At 48.3% G+C, this 19041-nt stretch overlaps 1 protein-coding gene across 4 annotated transcripts in view; it reads left to right on the top strand.

Annotated features, from left to right (window-relative positions):
• Positions 1–19041, top strand: part of BCAS3 (BCAS3 microtubule associated cell migration factor) — a 633137-nt gene that overhangs the window by 586670 nt on the left and 27426 nt on the right. The gene's annotated exons all lie outside the window — the stretch shown is intronic.

The following is a 19041-nucleotide window of genomic DNA, read 5'->3' as shown; positions in this document are numbered from 1 at the left end:
AGACCAGCATCCACCACTGCTTATCAGGAGTCCAGGCTGGAGCCCACCATCAGGGGAAGTTAGGGAGTTAAGAAGAGGACCGGTAAATGTTGTTCTGTTCGTTTGGGGGTAGCCCCTTCTGCAGAGCTTTGCAGAGTGCTGCAGAGCAATAAAGGATGGAACGCCACAGTGGCCGGGCTCACCCCAACTGGAAGCAGTTTTCAGCATGAGTCAGGGTAGGGCGTGTGTGGGTGATGACTTCAAGTGAGTGTGAATGTGAGGGTCAGGCGACCTCAGCGTGGCCGTCCACAAAAGGCAGAGATAAGTCTGGTAACTGTAGGGCACCCCCAGCACCGTCGGGGGTGCAGTAAGATGCAGTAAAAATCACCACCCTGCTTATAGGCTCCCCTTCCCAATGTAGAAATGAAGAAATTACTTTGTGGCTTTCCATTCCTAGTCCCAAAAAGTAGCATTCCGTGCCCGGACTGAGCAGTCCATGTGTTACCCTCATCTCCAGAATCGAAAAGGTGCCAAAAATGACCATTAAGGAGCAAGTTGTAAATTTCATACTTGGCTGCCGGGAATCGAACATTTATTACCTCTCCTGGAGAGAAGGAGGAGGGAGTGAGGAAGGACAGAGGAAATGGCCCTTTGCACTTGTGTAAAGCTCAGGTAGAACTTAGGACTCTTGATTAGACAGCAGCATGGCAGATATCCATCTCCTCAAGCCCTTTGCTTGAATTTGCAAACTCATATGCCTTACAGGATGTATTTCTCTACAATAATAAAAAAAAAAGAGCAGGGTGTCCTGTTACAGTTTGAATGATATATTAGTGCTGTGCTAATGTTTTTTCAACACCAGGCATTTCTGAAAATCAAATGAAGCCCAATCAAAAGTAAATTCCTTGGCCCGAGTTGATACCACTAACTCACAAGGAAGATGACAAATCTACATTTTGCATCCCAAAGAAACATGATCTCTTCTAGCTCTCCCCTAAACTCCTGGCTGTCGTTCCCTCCTAACTTGCTGGAATATTCAAACCTTCTGATCCGTTATGTATCTCTTTTTACAGATAGTGTGTGTGCGTGTGTGTGCATGACTAGTAATGCTCCCGATAAAACCTGCCATTCCCCGAAGTGGAGCAGAAATAGAATGTTACTTAATTCCTTCTGAAAATTTGGCTTATTTTTACACAGGAAAGTGGTTTTTAATCATTTGGGGAAATGAGCAACGTCATTTTTTGGACCAGCCGTAGCTGATGTAAGCTTCCTTCCAACTGCTTCGTGAGGAGATTGGAGAGGTTTGATCTCCATTCATCCCCATAGACACTGAGTTCCCTGAAGGCAGGATCCACATCTTTTTTTTTTTTTTAACACAGTGGTCCTCAAACCTCTTCACCCAAGACTTTAACAGAGGGGCCACCCACACGTTCTGAGCCACCTACCCAGGCAACATTTTTAGAACGGGAGTGAACAGCCTCAGCCCTGTTCTAAAAATCACCATGGAAGCAGCCCGCTCAACAGAGGAGCTGTGGTCCTTCCAGTAACAGCCTCGTGTCTGTGAAGGACCCTCCCGTGACACACTTGTTTTAAATGGTATTTGTTAGGCGCTTACTCCGTGCCAGGCACGGTACTAAGCATTAGGGTAGATAAAAAGGTAATCAAGTTAGACACAGTCCCTGTCCCATTTAGGGCTCACAGTCTTAATCCCCATTTTGCAGAGGAGGTAACTGAGGCACAGAGAAGTGAATTCCCCAAAATCACACAGCAGAAAAGTGGTGGAGCTGGACTTAGAACCCAGGTCCTTCTTACTCCCAAGCCCATCTTCTTTCCACTAGACTACACTGCTTCTCTCACTTAGACCCCATAGCCTGGTTCCAGAATGCCCAGGCCAGAGGTTCAGAATCAGTCATTCATTCAGTCATATTTAGTGATCATTTACTGTGTGCAGAGCACTGTACCGAGCGCTTGGGAGAGTAAAATATAACAATAAACAATCACATCCCTTGCCCACATCGAGCTTACAGTATAGAAGGCAATCGATCAATCAGTGGCATTTCCTGAGCACTTACTATGTGCAGAGCATTGTTGTAAGCAGAAGCAGTGTGGCCTAGTGGCAAGAGCATGAGTTTGGGATTCAGAGGACACGGGTTCCAGTACCGGCTCTGCCACTTGTGTGCTGTGTGATCTTGGGCAAATCACTTAACTTCTCTGTGCCTCAGTTACCTCATCTGTAAAATGGGGTTTAAGACTGTAATTCCCACGTGGGACAACCTGATTACCTTGTGTCCCAGTGCTTAGAACAGTGCTTGGCTCATAGTAAGTGCTTAAATACCATAATAGTAAGAATTACTATGATTATTATTAAGCAATTGGAAGAGTACAGCCGATAAACACAATCCCTGCCCACAAGAAGCGTGCAGTCTCCGGGGAAGCATCCCGTTGACGAATATGATGGTCAGGCCAAGATCAGTTGGGTTGGATAATTTGTAACCAAACTGATGATGTTATTCAGGCTGTTTTCACCTTAGCTAATGAGAAACTCACTTTGGCTACAGGTCCACTCACGTGTCCCTGGGCCCCCCAATCCAAAACTGATTTATTGGTCTGGAGGAGCCCCAGCTGGCCTTAGAAGCCAGCTCCTTTCATCGAGCCATCCAGGAGGTATTTTCTCAGCAGGATTCCCATGCTCCCCCAGATGACTCTGTTCCCCAGTGGGAGGAACCGGAGCCGACCAAAATTTCAGGTTCTTCCCAGAGATTTGGCAGAGGGGATTCCCGGGGACCTGGCCCTTTAATTACTCATTTTTCCATAGGAAAAACACCACACACACACACACACACACATTTACACACTCCTCTAGCCTGCTTAGACCCAGCTGAGGGAGCCCTGAAGGACTGACTCTGAGTCTACAATTAGTCACACTCACAGGAGAACATTAGTCGAGGTGAGAACTTTTCCCATTTGCTTTAATAGAGTGTTAACTTCAGAGCCAGGTGGAGACCAAGCAACTGTTAACACTTACCAGCGAGACACAACAAGAGGGGGGCAGCTGGGGGCGTTGGGGTTTGGACTCATTAAAAAAAAGGGAAGGAAAAAGCCGTCACACCCACCCCTACCCCCACCCCTGGCATGCCATTTAATGAAGTCCCCCAGCCTAGTGGCTAGAGACTACTTTTCCCCACTGCTCCTGTACTTAAGAAGAATCAGGCAGAATCAGGCTTTGGGAAGCAACATGGCCTAGTGGAAAGAGCTTGGGAGTCAGAGGAACCACGTTCTAATCCCCGCTCTGCCCATTACTTGCTGTGTGACCTTGGGCAAGGCACTTAACTTCTCTGTGCCTCGGTTCCCTCAGTGGCAAAAATGGGAATTCAGTGCCTGTTCTCCCTCCTACTTGGACTGTGAGCCCCAGCCAGGGCAGGGACTATATTCTCCCTAATTAACTTATATCTACCCCTGCACTTAGAATAGTGTTTGTCGGATAGTAAACAGTATAATAAATGCCATAAAAAAATAAATATGATAGACTGTAAGATCGCTGTGGGCAGGGAATGTGTCTGTTATATTGCACTCTCCCAAGAGATTAGTAAAGTCCTTGTGGGCAGGGAACTCTGTTGTAGTGTGCTCTTACTTAGTACAATGCTTGGCACACAGTGAGCGCTCCATAAACACTACTGATTGATTCTGGTGTAGTCCCCAGAGAGTAACAACCCAAGATGCCCCATTGGACCCTCTCTTGTTCTTTATTGCTCTTTCCATTTTACAGGTTTGGGTTAAGCTGCATCCCAGGTAAAACACATTACCTGAGATGGGTTAGCACAATACAAATGGGATTTTATGGTTTTGAATGGCTGTCCCAGTAGTTGGTTCTGTTCCCAGCTCCTCTGACTCCCAGTCCCGTGCCCTTTCCACTTGGCCATGCTGCTTCTACTTATCCGTACGTCAAATGCGTACCTCAACACCCAGCATCCCTCTCCCATTTTTCTCCTCAGCCAAAGCGCTTCCATGTCCTATTAAGCCACTGAGATAAGAGACCAGGAATCCACAGGTCTCCTCATCCATCAGGGGAAGCAGCATGACACAGTGGATGGAGCATGGGCCTGGAAGTCAGAAAGTCATATGTTCTAATCCCAGCTCTGCCACTGGTCTGCTGTGTGGCCTTGGGCAAGTCACTTTACTTCTCTGTGCCTCAGTTATCTGTAAAATGGGGATTACGAATGTGAGCCCTATGCGGGACAGGGACCGAGTCCAACCTGATTTGTTTGTATTCACCCCAGCCAGGCACGTAGTGCTTAAGAGATGCCATAATTATGAGTTTTATTATCTAGAAGATCAAATGCCCCTGCCTCCTCCTCCTCCTTCCTCCCTGCAGCGACTGAGTGAGGAATTTTTCAGTGTTCGGTGCCCACCACTTGCCTTTTGAAAGCTGCCTGGCTCCCTCCTGGCAGGGTATTAACCTGTGGCCTGAGAGGAAAAAGAATGCGGCTCAGCTGAGTGGCAGTGCAGTGCCTCTCCGGAGAGGATTACCCAGGGTGGGGAAGGTAAGAGCTCGATCCGTTGGCACCCTGCCCTTGGTTGTGTCGGCCCTTCGTCAGGCGGGGCTCAGCCTTCCCCAACTTTGAACCCGCCGGCCCTGGGACTGAAGCGTGAGTCCCTGATTTGGTCCTCTAGGTGAACTGCCTTAGAGGAGCAGCAGGGCCGGGGGTGGGGAGAGGGGAGGAAGGAGAACAGATCCCTGCTTTGGGGACTTGTGGGCTGTGTCCATGGCCAGAGCTGGTTTGATTCATTCATTCAGACATATTTATTAAGGGCGTACTGTGTGCAAAGCACGTACTCAGTGCTTGGGAGAGTACAGTAAAACAACAGACACATTCCTGCCCACAGTGAGCTCTTAGTCTAGAGCAATGAAAAGTGGTTCCTTCCATCCAGTGTGGAAGCTAAAAAAAAAAAATTATTACCAGAACAGGTGAGCCCTATGTGGAACATGGACTGTGTCCAACCTGATTAGATTGAATCTATCCTAGCGATTGGTACAGAACCAGGCATATAGTAAGTGCTCAATAAATACTATTATAATTGTTATTATTATTAGCACAGGCCTGGGAATTAGAAGGTCATGTGTTCATTCATTCATTCATTCAATAGTATTTATTGAGCGCTTACTATGTGCAGAGCACTGTACTAAGCGCTTGAGATGAACAGGTCGGCAACAGATAGAGACAGTACCTGCCGTTTGACGGGCTTACAGTCTAATCGGGGGAGACGGACAGACAAGAACAATGGCAATAAATAGAGTCAAGGGGAAGAACATCTCGTAAAAACAATGGCAACTAAATAGAATCAAGGCGATGTACAATTCATTAACAAAATAAATAGGGTAACGAAAATATATACAGTTGAGCGGACGAGTACAGTACTGTGGGGATGGGAAGGGAGAGGTGGAAGAGCAGAGGGAAAAGGGGAAAATGAGGGTTTAGCTGCGGAGAGGTAAAGGGGGGATGGCAGAGGGAGTAGAGGGAGAAGAGGAGCTCAGTCTGGGAACGCCTCTTGGAAGAGGTGAGTTTTAAGTAGGGTTTTGAAGAGGGAAAGAGAATCAGTTTGGCGGAGGTGAGGAGGGAGGGCGTTCCGGGACCGCGGGAGGACGTGACCCGGGGGTCGACGGCGGGATAGGCGAGACCGAGGGACGGTGAGGAGGTGGGCGGCGGAGGAGCGGAGCGTGCGGGGTGGGCGGTAGAAAGAGAGAAGGGAGGAGAGGTAGGAAGGGGCAAGGTGATGGAGAGCCTCGAAGCCTAGAGTGAGGAGTTTTTGTTTGGAGCGGAGGTCGATAGGCAACCACTGGAGTTGTTTAAGAAGGGGAGTGACATGCCCAGATCGTTTCTGCGGGAAGATGAGCCGGGCAGCTGAGTGAAGAATAGACCGGAGCGGGGCGAGAGAGGAGGAAGGGAGGTCAGAGAGAAGGCTGACACAGTAGTCTAGCCGGGATATAACGGGATATAATGTGTTCTAATTCCAGCTCTGCCACCTGTCCTCTGTATGACCTTGGGCAAGTCACTTCACTTCTCTGGGCCACAATTACCTCATCTGTAAATTGGGGATTAAGATTGTGAGCCCCAAATGGGCCAGGGACTGCTTCCAACCTGATATGCTTGTGTCCACCCCAGCACTTAGTATAGTGCCTGGCACATAGTAAGCACCTAACAAATACCACTGTTATTATTATTATTAGTGTGTTATGCCAGTGTAATATGGTGTCACTGGTTGGGTCAGAGCACCTCTCCTCCCCCTCCCCCGTGCCCAACTCCTGTCTCTCTACTTGTCAAGCAGGAGACTGAAACCCCTTGGAAGGGATCAGAGACTATTATCCTTCTCCCCTTCACCCACGCCCCGACCCCTCCACCGGGAGCGTTTCCCCCATAGTCCGGTGGGCAGGTGCACCTTTGACTTGGGACACACAAGAGCTGCTCAGCCTCCCTCTTCCTCCTTGGAATACCCAGTGGTGGTGGGAGGGAGGATAGAAAGGAGGGGAGAAAGAGGGAGGAAAAAAGAGGGCCAACAACATCTCTTTTGAGCCAGGCTTGGGGCAGAGCATGGAATGGGGAATGGCACTGGATACCTGGGAGAGCAGGGAGGCTGAAGGGCTGTCGCGGCTGAACTGGACCGTGCTGTCTAGACAGGGCCGTGGTGGCTGAATTGGGCCGTCCACACTGGGTCATTCTTCTAGACTGTAAGCTCATTGTTGGCTGAGAATGTGTCTTTTATACCATACTCTCCCAAGTTCTTATTACAACCCAGTAAGCGCTCAATAAATACCATTGACTGACTGACTGGTACTGGGCCATTCTGATCACATTTGGTCGTGCTGGCCGGAACTGGGCTGTCTGGCCACAGCGGGCCATGATGGGTGGCCACACTGGGCCATGATGGGTGGCTGGACTGGGCCATGCTGGGGAGGCACGGCATGGCAGTCTTGCATCCCTAGGAACGTTTCCCCCCCAGCGATGCTTATTCCCCTCTAATCCCTAAGGGGGAGGTTGGACCCAGTCGGTTACTGTCTTCTTGGGTCCCAGATTCTCATCTCTGTGAAATACCAGCTTCCTGCGACTGAGAGTCCGCAGAGGCTGGGGACCAGACCAGGACCCAGACCCGACCCTTCCCGGCCCAGGGGTGACACTCCCCACCCCCTAAAAGCGTTGCTGTTGCCACCTCCGAAGTGTTTTCCAAACCAGAACAGAGGCTCCAGAACTTTCTCTTCTATCAGGACTGAGTTCAGGCCTTTCCCAGCTTACTTCCAGCACTGCTTTGTCTTCTGAAACCTCATCCAGGGCCGCAGGCTCCGATTTCCAGAGCTGAGGTTAAAAACTGCTCAGACGGAGGACCTCTGGCTGAGGTGGTGGGGATGGCAGGGACTCTCCCTGGGAACGTACAGATGCTGTAGGGAGAGGAGGGATAAAATAAAGAATCCAGAAAGGCAAGGAGAGAGACAGAGACAAAGAGGGGAGAGAGTTCATTGGGTTTTTTAGTTCAAATCCATTTGTGATCAATCTGATGACTTTAGAAACTCCTACTTTGAGAAATTAAAGAAGAGCTGCCTAAGACTTCAGATTTCTAAAGTTCTAGTTCTAGAACCTCATGTTTCGCTTTGTGTGAAAGAGAGAAAACATTTTTTTTAATTGAATGTGGAGGGTCTTGCCAATTAGAAATTACAGTGCCCGCCTGATTCAGAAGCAGAATCATCATAGAAGAGATGTTTTAATTGTGGATTTTACCCAAAATGTTGTTCCTGGGTTCGGGCTTGTGTGGAAAGTGATAAGCAGTATCTAAATCAATACTTGGAATAGAGGAGAAAAAGCCTAAAATCTCTATTTAAAACCATCTTGTCCAACTAAGCAACTCTCTGCCCAGGAACAGTGACACTGAATGAATTGAAATACTCACTTGTGGTCTGATCTTTCCTGTTTGTGGGGGAACAGAAGTCTGACCAATCTGTGGCATCCTAATCCACTAGAGGAAGGCCCAAACCAAATATGGCTCATTGATAATTCCTCTCAACAGGAAGTGACTGCTTATGTAATCACCACTTACGATTTTGGGGTGAGATTCTTGGAAAAGGAAACTGATGTGCTTTCAAACAGACCTGGTTTGGCAAACATTTCCAAAGCTGATCACTAACACTCAGACCCTGATTTATGAAAAATGTACAGAGGTGGAATTGTTTCTGCAGTTTTTCACTCACAAGTCGGTGCACATTCCAGATACGAATGCAAAAGAAATGGCCAATGTACACAGGAGAAAATCAAGATAGCATGCAGCCAACTATGGGCTTGGGTGAGAGAGTCAAACTCGGGTCAGGAAGGAACTCTCACCTACAGGGAGCAGCAGACCTGGCCCCAACCTTAAATAATAATAGTCATAATCGGAATAATTGTTAAGTGTTTACTATGCGTGGAGCCCTGGGATAGTTACAATGCAATCAGTTCAGACACAGTCCCTGTCCCACATGGGGGTCACAGTCTAAGAGTGAATAAGAGCATATCATCCCCATTTCCCAGATGAGGAAACTGATGCAAAGAGAAATTAACTGACTCCCAGTTCTGGGAGTCAGAAGGACCCGGGTTCTAATCCCAGCTCTACCACTCGTCTCCACCTTGGGAAAGTCACTAACTTCTCTGTGCCTTGGTTTCCTCATCTGTAAAATGGGGATTAAGATTGTGGGAGCCCTGCGTGGGACTATATCCACACTGATTAGTAGGTATCTTCCCCTGCGCTTAGTAGAGTGTCTGGCACATAGTAATAGCTTAACAAATATCATAAAATAAAATGACTTCCCCAAGGTGTCTCAGCAAGCAAGTGGTAGAGCCGGGATTAGATCCTTTGACTCCCAGGCCCCTGCTCTCTCCACGGGGGCTCACTGCTTCTTTCGATAAAGTACTTCTCTTGGTGGAGAAGGCTCCCTTTGGGGACTAAACTGTCATGTAGAGCCTTGAGATGCATAGGATGCACCTAGCACACAGTGCCAGGCTAACGTTGTGGGACTTGCCCTGTGCAGACAGGACTGGTGTGAGGAGCCAGCAGTCTCACCTCCATACCTGCTCCAGAATCCCTGACGGCAGCACAGCCCTGTCCTACCATTGTACTGCCCCAAGGGAACATTAAGGGGGGGCTCCAGACAGACTAGTAAGGTGGTACGGGCAACAACATAACACCACTTGGGCCCCATTGGCCAGTTAGGAGACACACCGTGGCCTAATGGAGCAAACACCAGATTGGGAGTCAGGATTCTAACCCCAGCTTTGCCATTTGCCTGCCGTGCGACGTTGGACAAGTCACCTAATTTACCTTTACCTTAGTGTCCTCATCTGTAAAACGGGTATTGAGTACTGCTCTCCCATTTAGTCTGTAAGGCCCATGTGGGGCAGAGTCTGTGTCTGACCTGATTATCTTGTGTCTTCCCCAGTGCTTAGAACAGTGCTTAATGCATAGAAAACACTTAACAAATTCCACAATTATTTCAGTTGAATTACAGTTACAGTTCTTATTACCTAGGAGAGAATATGATTGGCACTGCACAGACCAGTAGCATTAAAATAACTTGCTTCCCTCTAGACTGTAAGCAGTTGGCGGGCAGAGTATACCAACTCTGTTGTAGTGTACTCTCCCAAGCATTTAGTATAGTGCTCTGCGCACAGTAAGTACTCAGTAAATGCCATTCGTCGATTGATTCACATAGGTTCTCAGAATTAAATCTCCTTCTTCATTCTTGATAGTGAAAAGAATTCTCCCCTTGGGACCCAACACTTTACCCTAATGCTTTTCGCACCTTCCCAGCTGAATTAAAACTAGGAACTTCAAAGTCCTCTAAAGTAACTGCTAATGCAAGTCAGTTTTATTAGCACCTTTAACTGCAAACAGATCCTGGGGAATTTCTTAACCTGCCCTCTGAGTTCAGACTCAGGACTCAGCCATCGTGGTCTTTCCGATTGCTGAATATTATGGGTTTGTTATCAGAACATCTAGGCACACATGCCCAATAATAATAGTACTATTTGTTAAGTGCTTACAATGGGCCAGGCACTGAACTAGGCGCTAGGGTGAATATAAGCTAATCGAGTTGGTCATAGTCCCTGTCCCATGTGTGGCTCACAGTCTCAATCCTCATTTTACAGATGAGGTAACTGAGGCCCAGAGAAGTGAAGTGACTTGCCCACCGTCACCCAGCAGACAAGTGGCAGAGGTGGGATTAGAACCCATGATCTTCTGACTTCCAGGCCCAAGCGCCTATGGACCAGCAGGCAAGGTGACCCCGGCACTAATCCACCCCGGAATGCATGTCATGCCCCGACTGCTGATCCCCCCCACAGTTTTAAAGTCTGACCTTGACCTAAACTGGAACTAAATTTGTTACTGGCCAAAATCCAGATGGGATAGGCGTGACTTGCCCTGCACCCATCCTCTGGATTTCTCTATGGGCGATCCAGCTGTCCATCAAGACCATGAATCCCAGGCCCCAGGGCCCTTCCCTGGGGATGTTTTGGCCACCTACCCCAGAAACATAGCCAGGGAACCAGGCAACAAGGGCACTGCAGATCTACTGAATAGGGTAAGGGAAGCCTCAGAGGATCCTGGGAAAAAAGTCAAGTCAAGTCAGGGCAACTCAATATTTCTAGGTCCTAAATAAGTTAACGCATGAGGGCTAAGGGAATCCCTCTTCTTGGGTTGGGCCAGTGACCACCACATTGGGACATATGCACAATAATGACCCGCCAGCCCGGTGTCTTTGCTTTTATTAGAATGGGTGTCTTTGCTTTTATTTTATTATGGGAAACAGCATGGTCTGGTGGATAGAACAAGGACCTGAGATTCAGAAGGACCTGGATTTTAATCCTGACTCCTCCACTTGTCTTTTATGTGACTTTGGTTTTTTTTAATGGTATTTGTAAAGTGTTTACTAGGTGCCAGGCACTGTACTAAGGTCTGGGGTAAATACAGGCTAATCGGGTTGGACGTAGTCCCTGTCCCATGCAGAGCTCACAGTCTTAATTCCCGTTTTACAGTTGAGAAAACTAAGGCACAGAGAAGTTAAGTGACTTGCTCAAGGTCACATAGCAGGTAAGGGCAGAGCTGGGATTAGAACCCAGGTCCTTCCAACTCCCAGACCCCTGTTCTATCCACTAGTCCATGCTGCCTCTCAGTGAAGTTGTCACTTGCACAAGTCATGTAACTTCTCTGTGCCTCAGTTATCTCATCTGTAAAATGGAGCTTCAGACCGTGAGCCCCATATAGGACATGGACTGTGTTCAACTTTATTATCTTGTATTTACCCCAGCACTTACTACAGTGCCTGGCACATAGTAAACCCATAACAAATGCCATAAAAAATAAAATAAATTAGAAAAGCCTAAAATCCAATTCAAATGATAGGTTTTACTTCTTACTTAGGGTGAAATGTACTCCATCAGGATTTTCCTCAGAGTCCTGTCCAAGGATATATCAAAGTTCTATCTATATGGCATGCTATTCGTGTCTACTTTCAGCCCACAAACTGTGGTTTATTATCTCAGGTTAATTCCAAGTTGAAAATTTCATTTTTACTTGCCTCAAAATTGCCCTAGGCTGCAGCCCCTCTCTTCTTCCTCAGGCTCCTGACCGCCACGTACACCAAAGACAGGAGACAGACTCTGGGCCCGTGCTCACGGGTCAGGGTGAGGACACGGCTCCAGTTCCCTGGATCTACTGCTGGGTCACCATTGGCCCCGGAGCTGCAGTTTGGAAGACCCTGTTCTAGCTCCACCCACCAGGAAGGGGAGGGGAGGGCTCTCCTTCCCTACCTCGACCTCTAAATTTACCCGCTGTATTACGCTCCTCTGGGGAGGGTTGCTTCTGTTCTACTTTTTAGCGAGGTTTCCCCAGAGTGCCTTAACAGAGTACCTAGTAGACGCTCAGTAAATGAACATTAATGATGATGAGGGTGATGATAATGAATATCAATAAGAAGTCCCTTTGAGATCATTAAGGGAGGATCATTCCCCCTCTCAGCACCACAGAACTTATGGGCATATCTGTAATATATTTATTTATATTAACGTCTGTCTCCCCCTCTAGACTTGAGCTGCTCGTAGGAACGGAATGTGTCTGCTTATTGTTTTATATTTTTCTCCCCCAGCTGCTTAGTACAGTGCTTTGCACACAGTAAGCGCTCAATAAATGTGATTGAATGAGTGAAGGGCCATCGTTATTCCTCCTGATACAGAGGAGGAGAATGGTCCCCAGAGAGATCATTTATTCTGATGTCACAGGGCAGGCATGACAGGGCTAGAACTGGAGCTCAAACCTCCTAGCTCACACCCTAGAGTTCTAGCCAGTTTGTCAGTCAGTCAATCGTATTGATTGAGCACTTACTGTGTGCAGAGCACTGTACTAAGCGCTTGGGAAAGTACAATATAACAGTATAACAGACACATTCCCTGCTCACATGAGCTTAAAGTTTGGAGGGGGAGATAAACATTAATATAAATAAATAAGATTATAGATATGTACATAAGTGCTTCGAGGCTGGGAGCGGGGATTGAATAGAGGGAGCAAAACAAGGCGACGCAGAAGGGAGTGGGAGAAGAGGGAAGGAGGGCTTAGTCAGGGACGGCCTCTTGGAGGAGATGGGTCATTGTCAGATATGAAGAGGGAGATGGTTCCAGGCCAGAGGCAAGAAGTGGACAAGAGGTCGGCAGCAAGATAGACGGGACTGAGGTAGTAGACTACCCAAGCCGCTGTAAATTCGCCACATTAGACTTATGGCCGAGTGCCTCTTGCTGACAGTTGATTGCCTGCTGCATTGGACCGTAACAGATCTCCAAGGGGCTAAACTATTTAGGACAGTGAAACTGTGTTATTTAAGTGTTTAATATGTGCTGAGCACTAGACTAAGCACTGAAGTAGATACAAGATCATCAGATCGGACTCAGTCCCTGCCCACATGGGTCTCTCAGTCCAAGAGGGAGGGAGAACTGATGTGTAATCCCCATTTTACAGATGAGGAAACTGAGGGCCAGAGAAGTTAAATCACTTGCCTAAGGTTACACAGGAGTCAAGTGAGTGAGTTGGGATTGGAGCCCAGGTCCCCCGAATCCCAGGCTCAAGCTTCTCTGGTTCACAAGTTCCCAATGGAAACAGGTCCTTATTTCCCAAAACTCCAGAGTCAGAAGGCTTGTTGCAATTCAGCGGCGGCCCAGAGAGAAAATGGAATAAGTTTGGGGATGATTTGGGCCAGACCAGGCTGGTTTTAGAGGCAAGCAGTGAGGTTTCAGCAGTCTGTCAGGGCACACATCCTTCAGAGGCTGCTCTCCATCAGACCTGGGGTAATCCCTTTAGTCGACACTGACATTATTATTGTCATTAGCTCCTGCCTAAGCTCTGGATCTTGAAAGCAGAATCGTTAATATCAGGTGTTGCTCTTCTGCCCTGGCCTAGCAAGCCGCAAGAGATCTGATAAGCAGGCAATCAACAAAGCCTAAATTCTCAGGCATGGTATGACAAAGGCAAAGAGGGAGCCGGGACTCCCAATCTCATAAATAGCCAGGGCGTGATTAGCAGCTATCAGTTGAAAGTGACTCCCCAGAACTAGTTTTCTTGACCCGCTGATAATGGTGGAAAAAGGCTGAGGGAGCATCCGGCTTTAGTTCTCGGGAGCTGCCAGACCACCGGCTCTTGCTCAGCCAATTTGGAATACTGGTCTGAAATTTAAGTACAGCGGTCCCCTCACTGTTGAAGAGCAACGGCAGGACTTAGAAAGGTGAGCAAGGTACAGAGGTGCAGGCGGTTAGACCCACGATCCAGCTTCAGCTTAGACTTGCTGGGCCATTCCAAGAAAATTGCTCGGAATCTCTGGAGCCCAGTTTTCCTAGCTGTAAAATGGGTTATCAAAGCCCAGGGGAGTGAATTTGGGTATCATTTTCTGCTCTTGCAGGCCCTCACGCCCCCCATGTCTCCATCCATTCCGGGGCCCTTTCTTTTCTCCATGCCCTAAAGGAGCAGCTCGGCCTAGCGGGAAAAGCACCCGGCCGGGAATCAGAAGACCTGGGTTCTAATTCTGGCCCCACCACTTGCCTGCCGTGTGGCCTTGGGCAAGTCACTTTACTTCTCTGTGCTTTGGCTTCCTCATTCGTAAAACAGGGGTGAAATAACCCATTCTCCCTCCTCTTTAAACTTTGAGCTGGGACAGGGACTGTATCTGAACTGATTTTTCTGTATCTACCTCAGTGCTTGGCACATGGTAAGCATTTAAACATTATTGTTATTACTATTATTATTTCCTTTCCCTGCACTCAAAGAGCTAGCCCCAGTTGCCCACACAAAAAAACGGATGCCACTAAGACTACTCCCACCCTCTGGAGGCAGCCAGGAAAAGAGTCTCCCAAGGAGCACAAGGCCGTTTTGGAAGCACCAAGTGGGATATCAGAGCAGAGTAAGAGCCAAACCTTCCCTTCACCTTAATGGAGCTCCTCGCCTTGGTCCTCCCAGTTGAGTTTTTCTGTGCCAGATGAATGATAAGTGTGTCATTGTACTGACAAAGAAATGCATTACCAGCAGTACATACTTGCTGTGGGGAGTGGGGGGTGGGGCGGAGAGGGGGCAGAAGGGGAGGAATAGATAAAAAGGAAGCTTCCCGACCTGAAGTTTACTTTACAAGAATAGCTCTCTGGGCTCTTAATCCCCATAACCCACAGTTACATTAACACTTGCACCTCACACGTTGCTGCCTCTGAGGCCCTTTGGCAGCTCTGGGGCCTGAGTGCAGAGGTAACGCTCCACTTGTCTCCTTTGCTCTCGCCCAAGTGTCTCTGGCGCGGAGGGCAGGCGGGCGGGGGTTCTCCAGAGTCTTTGCCGGGACACGTATCCAGTCATCTTTTGGCAGGACATCAAAACCCTACTGACTTTATCGTGCCTCGGCCTTATTACAAGCGCAGAGACGGTTCCGTCCCTCCCCTGTAGGGGCCGAGTTGACACTAATAAAGAACAGATCCTTCATCGGTCCTCTCCCCCGTTAGGCCGCACCACCGGGGCCACTGGTCGACATTGCCGTGGCTCTTCCCGCGTCTTAATGCTTGAGGGCAGAGCGGCAGGTGAGGCCTAGGCAGGGAGAGAATTCGGATCCCCTTACTGCAAGAGCTGGCAGACTGGCTGAAAAAGGACGGGAAGGAGGACTGATAAAATGCACTGGCAAAAGGCTTCGTCTGCCCCTCCTCCAGAAGTTAGGGAAATTTAGGGAAGCAGCGTGGCGTAGTGAATAACGCACAGGCCTGGTAGTCAGAAGACTGTGAGTTCTAATCCCGGCTCCACCACTTGTCTACTGTGTGACCTTGGGCAAGTCACTTCACTTCTCTGGGCCTTGGTTTTCTCATCTGTAAAATGGGATTAAGACTGTGAGCCCCAAGTGGGGCGGTGACTGTATCCAACCCGATTTGCTTGTATCCACCCTAGGGCCTAGTACCATGCCTGGCACTCAGTAAGCGCTTAACAAATACCAGAATCATTATTATTATTATTAATTTATCAGGTTTGCTGCATGAGTATGAAAATCCTTTTCAGATTTACCAGGGTATATTTCTGTCTTTCCACAGTTAAACCGTGTATCAGTGTTGAAAGGACTGCACACTCCAGTCCTTGCCCAGATGGCTGTGAGAGGCTGGCACAAAACTGATTCCGATCAAGTTCAAACACCCTCCACTGCCTCCCCCCCGATCCCCGGCCACCCCCTGCAGCTCTGTTTCAGATCATTTTGGACAGGGGAAGCTGCATGGCCTAATGGAGAGAGCATGGGTCTGGGAGCCAGAAGGACCTGGATTCTAATCCTAGCTCTACCAATTGCTTGCTGGGTGACCTTGGGCAACTCACTTCATTTCTCTGTGCCTCAGTTTCCTCAACTGTAAATTGGAGATACCTGTTCTCCCTCCTACTTAGACTAGGAACCCCTTGCAGGACAGGGACTGTGACCAACCTAATTAACTTCTGTCGACCCCAGGGCTTAGAACAGTGTTGACACAAAGTAAGTGCCTAACAGATTCCATAAAAAGGTGGCATGGTGGCTGGAGTCTCTGTCGAGGCAGAAAAGAGCTCAGAGCCAGGAGAGGCCTGGGAATTTGGTGACTCTCTGCCCAATCGAGGCAGTAGTCAGTCAATCATATTTATTGAGTACTTACTGTGTGCAGAGCACTGTTCAAAGCACTGTGGAGAGTACCACTGAACATTAAACAGACATATTCACTACCCACAATGAGCCCACAGTCTAGTACCTTCACACATTCTTGGCTCTCTAGCTTGCAGGGACTTAGTACTAAGTGCTTAGTACAGTGCTCTGCACGCGCTAAGTGCTCAGTGAATATCACCGGTTGATTGACCGCAACTCTCAACAGACCCCGGGGCAACAGTGAGTACATGGCTACCAACCCCTTGAAGTGAAGCCTGGCTTCTGCCAAGCTGGTCCAAATCTGAGCCAACCTCGGTTGCTGTGGTCCTGGGTTCCCCTGAGCCAGGATGGGCCTCATTGCCAACGTAACGATGAATTAAGCTCGCTACCGTGTGTCTCACGCTCTACTAGGTACTCGTCAGGTCGGAGGAGAGAGCTGTCACTTCCCAAGAGAAGCTCTGTTCCAAAACAGAGGGTTTTCCTGTTCACCCATTTGTAAACTCACTGTGGGTAGGGAACCTGTCTGCCAACTCGATTGTATTGTATGTTCCCAAATGTTTACTACAATGCTCTGCACATAGTAAGCGGGGAAAAATACCATGGATGATAGTGAGTTTGACTCTTTAACAGGGGGATAGCCAGCTTGTAATTATCCTGGGGAGAACTTTCAGATTGAAGAGAAGAAACATGTCTTTGAAGAAGAGCAGAACAGTAACTTCCATCAACCTCTCCTCTTACCCATGAGGTAGAGATCCTGGGTGTGTTCTTCCCATTTTACAGCTGAAGAAACTGAGGCTCGGAGAGGAAATTCTAATCTTCCCACTTTATTTTCTCCAAATGTCACATCAGCACTCTCCTGCCACCTAAGCACTTAACTACTCACAGTTCCCCTAGCACTTGCCTACATATCTCTATACTCTATTACTTCCTCCTATCTGTAATTTACTTTAGTGTCTGTCTCCCCTGCTAGATTGCAAGCTCCTAGAAGACAGAGATCATGTCTAATAATTTTAACCAACTCGCCCAAATGCTTAGTACAGTGCTCTGCACACAGTAGGCAGCTTATAAGTATGATTGATGGATTATTGGAAACCTGAGGGAACTAGCGGAAGAAACAGCTTGAACAGAGCTCACAATGAGGCAAGAGCAGAGCTGAGAGCAGAACCCTAGTCTTGGGGCAGTGTTTTCTTTGAACCTTCTAAGGGCAAAGTTTGACCCCCTGAGGGCCTGTTGTTTTTGTTGCTTAATATTTAAGTGTGCTGTGCTCAGTGCTGTGCAAACAGGGCCTGCTCAGTAGGAGCTGCCAATCTAACAGCATGACACTCAAGTCACACACGCGGTGTGCTTAGAGCGACATCCAACTACAACACAGACACTGGTTAATTTGCAGGTGAATTTTAGCCTTCTTGTGGTCAAATAGTGGTAATAGTAATGGTATTTATTAAGCACTTACTTTGTGCAGAGCTCTTTACCGAGTGCCAGGTGAAATACTTGACCCAATCCTGATTCACAATCTAAGAATGAGGGGGCGGCGGGGAAAGGGGATTGGTGTCGGACACGTAAGGAAGGATGAAATAATAAAAATGCAAAAACAGTGTCGGAAGACAAGGATAGCGATAACGTGCAACAAGAGGATCCTCTACCTCTAGACCGTGAGCTTGTTGTGGGCAGGGAATGTGTCTATTTGTTGTTCTGTTGTACTCGCCCAAGCGCTTAGTACAGTGCCTTGCACGCGGTAAGCGCACAATAGATGCGACTGAATGAATGAATCCGGGCACTGCGGCTAGAGGAGCAGAGCGTTAGGCTCCTCAGACTCCTGGGTCCTGTAACCACATTTCCCAGTGCAGTCAATTCAAGGACAGTGTCCAGCCACCCAGAAAGCTAACAGAGTCTCCTGAGCTCAGTGCCTGCTGAGGAGCGTTGAAACGCAGGTGTGAACCGGGGCGGGTGGGGGTGGGCAGAGGCTCGGGGTGCGTCTGGGAGGGGAAGCGGGGTGGTGGGAGGTCATTTGCAATCCTTGCTGATTTCCTAATGCCAAGAATCTGCTCGGCAGTTAGACAACAGATAAATCAGAGCTGAGGGCACTGATGAAATTCAGGAGCCATAAGTGACCCCGGCAGCCATATAAATCCCAGAGGGCCAAGCCCCGGGGAGCTGGGCCCTGCTCCGAAAGTTCACAATTATCTGCCCCTCTTTGCTGATGTATGGACCCGCTGGCCGTCCCGGTGTTTACTCCCGGTTATCACCCCAGTACTTCGGACATTATCAGAGGAAGGGCCGCCCGCCCCGGCCCTCAGGCTCTCACCCTTTCTATTACCACCTGTCATTGGCAGAGAGTGTGCTCTGAGACTGCCCAGTCACCGTGTCTGAGTGGAGATAGTTTCTGACGGCTGATCAAAGGGGAGCACCAAGGGCTGATAACGAGGACGTGTTTCATGTACTTTTAACTTTGAGAAACATTGGCATTTACATTTTTCCCTTCCAACCGGGGGCCGGTGGGATCCAGGCCCAATAAATGCTGCATATTTGGTTACCTAATAGTCCAGCCAATGGTATGTACTTAAAGCAACAGAGCATGACTGTAATCTCGTTCCAAGTGGGAATGATTTAGAATAAGCCTTCACAGAAGACTTGCTGTATAATAAAGTAGAATAATTTTAATTTGTACTTTGAAGTGATCTCGGATTCAAAATCTAATCTTTGCATCCAGCAGAACACCATGTACTAGTTGGAATTAGGAAACCGCTTCATGTTTAGGGATTAGGGTAAGTGTCTGTGTTGGCGACGGTCTCATTCTTGGCCATCCGAGGCCAGCGTCTCCAAATTGTGTCATCGATCACACGCGCGTGCGTGCACTCCCAAATACACACACACACACACACACA

The sequence above is a fragment of the Ornithorhynchus anatinus genome, chromosome 17 (assembly GCF_004115215.2).
Source record: "Ornithorhynchus anatinus isolate Pmale09 chromosome 17, mOrnAna1.pri.v4, whole genome shotgun sequence".
Taxonomy (NCBI): Eukaryota; Metazoa; Chordata; class Mammalia; order Monotremata; family Ornithorhynchidae; genus Ornithorhynchus; species Ornithorhynchus anatinus.
Note: the sequence above shows the minus strand (reverse complement) of the source record. Positions and strands in the feature narration are given on the sequence as shown.